The 6,634-nt window shown below is 46.7% G+C and overlaps 1 pseudogene; it reads right to left on the bottom strand.

Annotated features, from left to right (window-relative positions):
* Nucleotides 1-4,572: 4,572 nt before the first annotated feature.
* Nucleotides 4,573-6,274, bottom strand: LOC147628575 (glucan endo-1,3-beta-glucosidase GII pseudogene; annotated as a pseudogene).
* Nucleotides 6,275-6,634: the final 360 nt, after the last annotated feature.

Here is a 6,634-nt window from a genome sequence, read left to right on the forward strand (position 1 = left end):
ATCGACTTCTTGCAGATCGAGCAGATAAACTTGTTTACATGTACTGCAATGAAAAGATCTTGCGAGACATCGAAAGCGAAGAGTATGAAGAAGATATGCCCAGATGGATGTACAATTGTGAAGATGTAGTAGACGAGAACTTTGATGTTGGACGTACGTTGTGCACCACCCTTGAGATAGAAGACAATTTAGACATTGACTTAGATGAGCTTAATTTAGCAGACGAGAGAGTAAACGGTGAAAGAATTTTGGAGCAAGATACTGACATAGAGGAAGAAGTCACTTCATTAATTTAATAAAAAGTACTTGTACAAATGATCATATTTGGAGAAATTATCAATACAAAAGTAGAATTTGTTTTTCTTAGCTCTCATCTTGAAATAAATTGCGAATTGCACTAGGAGTTGCATCTAAAGGTCCTGGTGGTTTATATTCGCTAGCCATACCGAACACTGTATAAATACCTTGATTTATTGGGACATTGCACAATGCACATGTGGAAGTATTTTGCATTTGTCTCACTAAACATATTAAGTGGTAGTAGTGTCCACATGGTAGTATATACTGGCCGCTCCACCCATCGAATACTTTGTAACATACAGGACATTGGGGGGTGGAGGAACTTGTAGCCTCAGCAGAAACTCCCACAAGATCAGGATGTATCAAAAAATGAGAGATGTGGTTTCCTTGGCGCACAGGAGCAATACGTGAAGAGATGCTCTGCACGTCTTGGCTGATCTTTGTTAGCTGCTCTTGAATTCCTCTATTGGCCGGGGGAGGAGTTGACGCTTGAGTTAATCGGTCAGCTTCTTTCTCCTTCTCTGCTAGCTGTGCCCCTAAGCTTTCTTTGACCTGGTTTAACTCCAGTCCGGCGCCCTCCACCATGAGAGCAAGTTCTTCTCTTGTGAATGTAACTGTCTTTTCACGTATGTCGTGGGTGTTGACAGTGGCCTCTCTGGAGGCGAAGTCCACTGGAGTTTCCAGTATAAAGTGAGCATATAGCATTTTAGCAAAATACAGTGGAGCGTCGGCGTTATGGAGAGGACGGCCGTACACCTCCAAGAAAATGCGCTCGGCTACTTACAATGATGAAGGGCTTTCTGACGTTAGAAGCCTTTAGTTTTATGTAGCATAGGGGATGTCTTTTTGAGATAATGAGTGCCGTTGCCAACTCCGAGCTCTGAGCAACTTCTACACCTTCCTCCTTATGGGCGCTTGGATGGGAGGGTGGTCGTTTTTCTCTTGAGTTGTATTTTGCATTATGGGCTGTTGTTGGATTGGAGAGTCGTGCTGGTCCTCTTAAGTTGTATATTGACGGCCGCATGCAGGTGGTGGCGTTATGAGGGGGTCGCCTGATCTGCACTAAGATTCGATGCTGGCTCACTATCTTCATCTTCACGATATCCCCCACTTGGAGCTTGTAGTAGAGCGGGCGAACTTTTTCCATCCTTTGCAAATGAAGCTCCCACTGCTCGGATGTTTTAGCCCTACATTCCACACCTGCCCGATCTCTTCCTCCAACTCAATGTCTCCGCCCACACCCAGATCCAGGCAAGCTTTAGTGACAGAGAGTTGCAACCGCTGCAAGACATCAAATAGCACGACCTTAATGCAAGCAAAATGGAAGTGGAAAACTAGTCTGCAAAAATGGCAGCCGGAGGGTTTACCAAATAGGGCGCATTGTGAGACCCTCTTCTTGTGTCTGTTTGGGTCAGCACTTTTTCGAAACAGTAAGGAAATTCTCTCTTCTTTCCCGTAGAAGTTTGACACAGCATATAACAATGAATACATATAACAATGAATACATATAACAGTGATTTGTTGTAAGGAAATTCTCTCTTCTTCCATCTTCCCTTCTTAATCTTGCCATCTGGACATGGCCATATTTCCTTTATCATCTCTGTGGTTACTCACTCCCAAAGGGCCCCTCGGGCCCATAAATATAGGAAATTGTACCCCGCCGGGCTAGATGACGACCCCGCAGGGACCCGCCGGGTTTTGTTGTGTCCCGGCGGGCCCGCCGGGTATAGCAAAAGCCCGGCGGGATTTTATCCGGTTACCAGGTCGCTTGCTACCGGCTTTTTTGAGAACATGTTAACATGTGAACATGTTAATAACATGTTAACACATGTTATTAACAAAAAAAATTTTGTGATCACGTGAATATAAAATCAGAGTCTCTCAATCCCCTCACCTTCGCATATGGAATAAGCCTACATAGTGGAATCATTAGACATTGAAAACAAATAAAAAGCCTAGTTTTTTGTATTATACCTTCTCCCCTATCCATATAAATTTTTTCTCATCTATGTTATCATTAGGTGGAGGAATCTCAGATCTCATAACATATGGAACAATTTGCATGTTAGCTTCTTTTGGTGCCAGTTTATCGTCCACCTCATGACTCTACTACCACTTGTAAAGCCATCAAAAGTTTGGCTTTCAACTTCTTCACCCACATCCTCTTCTTCTTGGAGATTGGTCTCTACCATTCTACTCATCTCATACGAAGTCTCTGAGGGTAGAGGATCATGGTCTGAATTCCTTTCCCCTCTTCACCTTTTCTCATGCTTCCCTCCACCTCCCCTAGATGATGGACACAATTCAAATGTTATGAATAGAATTAAAATTGGAATTGGAATGTAACATGGCATATATATCACATACATATCCATCATAGTATTCCAAGCTTACAACCATAAAACATAACCCCAGAAAAAGACAGGTAGTATGATGTTCAACATGGATGCGAAGTTCCCGTAGAAGAACATACATAGTCAAAAAGATTGAAATTAGATACCAAGTAATAGGAGATGCAGACCATGTAATGGAAAGGCTTGAAAAAATGTATGATGCTCTTTCTTTGTGAAATAGCAAAATTTCTATCGTTCAACACACATGGTATGCATTTCCCGAACATGTGATGTGGTCGACAACCATGGCCACTCCTGTTCTAGCATCTAGCAAGCAAACTACAAGGCAAATCTTAGTTGGTCAATATATAACATTAGTTGAAGAATCCACCATACATGGCATTTGTTCCAAAAAAAAAAAAAAGGCCAAGGGAGGCCGCGCCGGCCCAGCCTCTCTTGGCCATTTGGTTTTGTGAAGCATATGCCATGGGGAAGCATGGTGGATCCCATGGGCAAGCATGGTGGATATGCCATGGGCTTCAATTTTCTCACTGCAAAACGTGATTCTCAATCCCTTAGCATCCACCATACATGGCATATGCTCCACAAAAAAAAATGGCCAAGGGCCTCCCTTGGCCTTTTTTTTTTTGTGCCTTGGCCTTTTTTTTTTGTGGAGCATATGCCATGTATGAAGGATGCCAAGGATGCCGAAACTTGCACAGGCAGTGCTCTATAGTGAGAAAAGTGACGCTCATGCTTGCCCATGGCATATCTGGCATATCCACCATAAAAAAAACAAATGCACCAAGGGAGGCCGTGCTGGAATGGTCTCCCTTGGCCATTTGTTTTGTGGAGCACATGCCATGGGCAAGCATGGTGGATATGCCATGAGTAGTGGATGTGCCATGGCTTACAGGCGGCCTCACAATAAAAAACTCCCATGCACCTTGCATCACACAGCGAATGTTCATGGAATGTACAAAAACCAGAGATGAAGCGCTGATTTTACCACTGTATACACAATAAATTTTCCACTGCATACACAAAAAAAAAAAACCTCTAAAGAAGGCCGCATCGGTGCGGCCTGCTTCAGGGCAATTTTTTTGTGAATGCCATGGGCGACATGGCCTCCATCACATCAGAGGCCTACTGTGGATGAAAGGAAAAAAACATCATATCATTAAAATCGTTCAGTTTCTTTACCTGCTGGCCGGAGGGTTCACTCATGTGAAGATAAAGCCCTCACATAGGCCATGATAGATCTAGGACCAAATTTTCACATAGTAGAAAAGGATACACGCCCTACCAAATTCCATTGCATACTTTCATAGGTGTCATATATTTGTCACATTATCAATTTAACCTCAACATCAATGAGAAACCATCTTTGCTTCTGATCTATTACACCATGTTTCCTCTTTGCAATCAACTGAGAGTTAGATACCTTTTCCTCTATTTCATGTTTTGTAGTGAAGCATTAAAAAATACACAACTTTAAGATCTATAGTCAAGAAGGTAGTGTATTTTTGGAGTGCTTATTCACCAACACTCCTTATTGATGAATTTAAGAATAAAAATTGTTTTACCTAGAAACGTTTTACTTTCTACGAGACCCATTATTCCATAGAAGATCCATTTACACATGTATATCCATAGCAATATATGGGCTTTCCACTAGCTTTGATCCTAAGGACCGAGTAATTTCATACAGATCAAAGTATCATCACAACCACATGGCACAAAGCTTTCAAAACTCAAGGTATCCAACGTGGCTTGTGTACATGAGCTCTTGCACAACGGACTGTAGAATTAAGCATCAATAATTCCAAAATTTCATAACTTCGACGGAGAGATGAAAATTTCAAAAGTAGCAAAACCATAGGCAAATTAATGAAAAGTTAAGCTACACCAGTCCTCATGGCTGGATGAGTCAAGAACATCAGTTACTCGGGTTGCACCCCGATGCAGGAATGACATTACCGCCACTAGGAGAGGCAGCGGAGGTGGTGGGTGGAGGACTGGGACCACCAACACTAGGTGGGGTAGCGGAGGTGGTGGGTGGAGGACTGGGACCACCACCCCCAGGTGGGGTAGCGGAGGCGGTGGGTGGAGGGTTGGGAGGCGCAGCGAAGGTGGTGGGTGGAGGGCCTGGAGGGGAAGTCGAGGAGGTGGGTGGAGGGCTAAGACCGCCTCCACTAGAGGGCGAATCGGAGCTGGTGGGTGGAGGGCTGGGACCGCCGCCACTAGGAGGCGGGGCGGAGGTGATGGGTGGAGGACTGTAACCGCCGTGACTAGGAGGCGGGGCGGAGGTCGTGGGTGAAGGGCTGGGACCGCTGACAGTAGAAGGCGAAGGGGAGGTGGTGGGTGGAGGACTGGGACTGCTACCACTAGGAGGCGGGGCGGAGGTCGTGGGTGCAGGGCTGGGACCTCCGCCACTAGGGGGCGGGCTGGGTGAGGGGCTAGGAGCGGTGAGGTTTAGGCGGAAGACGCTGGTGCCATTGGGATAAAGAAGGCCCCAATTGCGTTCGGTGGTGGGTCCGGGCTTGAGATTCTCGTTAAAGAGGGCAAAGATGTAACTGGACACGAACGCGTTGGGGCACAACGGGAGGATCCGCCAGCACCTTGTCCACTAGCCTCTGGTTGTACGCCTGGGCGGTGGCAGGGTTGGCGCCGGGCTGGTTGGTGTCACCAGCAGTGGGCCAGCCTGTCTCGCTGATCACCACCTCTACTTTGGGGAAGCCGAGCTTAATCATGGCGGCGGCGACAGCGTCCAGCTGCGCGTCCAAGAGGCTGTTGTAGCGCAGGTCGCCGTCCTGCACAGTTTGGTTGTTCGTGGCACTGAAGATGGCGTAAGGCAGAGGGATGTTATGGGTGTTGTCCGACCAGGCGAGGTATGGGTAGACGTTGAGGAAGAAGGGGGAGCCGGTCTGGTTGAGCAGCTGGAGCATGGGCTTAATAACGGACGTGGCAATGTCAGCCCGAAAGACGCCCGCGGAGGGAGGGTAGGAGTTCGCCAGCACGTCCATGGCTGAGGAGGTGGTAACCTTGACGCTGCCGGCAATCCCAAACCGGTAAAGAGAGACTTGAATGTTATTCATGGCTGGAACGAGTTGGGTCCACAGTCCTGTGTTGGCGGCGTCGCTCAGGATCTCGTTGCCAACGTTGATGAAGGCGATGTTGGTGGCCGGATGGTGAGCTACCACGTTCTTCTGCACCCACTGGTTCGCCGCCTGCGCGCTGTAGGCTATGCCGGGAATGTCCTGGTTCTTCACCGTAATCACCACTTGCAGGCCCGTGTTGGCCAGCGCAGAGAGGACCTCTGGGTCGGCATCAAAGATCCGAACGCTGCCCACTCCAAGCCGTTGGATCATAGCCACGGCCAGCGCAGGAGAAGGCAGGTTGTTGGCCACCCTCCCATAGTTGATGCCGATGGTTGGGGTCGAGGTGGCGGCAGCCAACAGCGCTGCACACGCAACGCACAAGTCAACACTAGAGCACTAGGTTGCTCCTAACAAAAGTTACACTTCTCTGCAATATCGATATTGCGAGTAACGCACACAGTACAAAGGAGGCTACGCACCTTCAGAGACGAAGAAGAACACCAGTAGCGCCGCTGATTGCATCTTCTGGTAAAGAGCCATATTTCTCATTCCTATCTTGCTTCTTTTATAGACGTAGCGCGATTATTTTGGATCAATAATAATTATATATATTACCTAAAAAAACAAAACCAACTTGAGAACAACCCTAGACTACTGAACTTTACAAATCATCTTTATCCTCATTTAGGATTCTATACAAAAAAATCCCATCTCTCTTGAAACACAACTGCTCCTAGGAGATCTGATAGCCCAATAGGATGCAGGCCCACCATCGCTTCCATAGTGCAACCACAAGAGGACTGTTTTTCCATCATTCCCCCTTTCTTGGACCAAATCTTAACAGTAGGTCTGGTTCCCATAAGATATTCTACAAATGCAACAAAAGTGTGGTGATCAAAT

Source organism: Cibotium barometz, chromosome 19, assembly GCF_041138505.1.
Source record: "Cibotium barometz isolate CiBa-2024 chromosome 19, ASM4113850v1, whole genome shotgun sequence".
Taxonomy (NCBI): domain Eukaryota; kingdom Viridiplantae; phylum Streptophyta; class Polypodiopsida; order Cyatheales; family Cibotiaceae; genus Cibotium; species Cibotium barometz.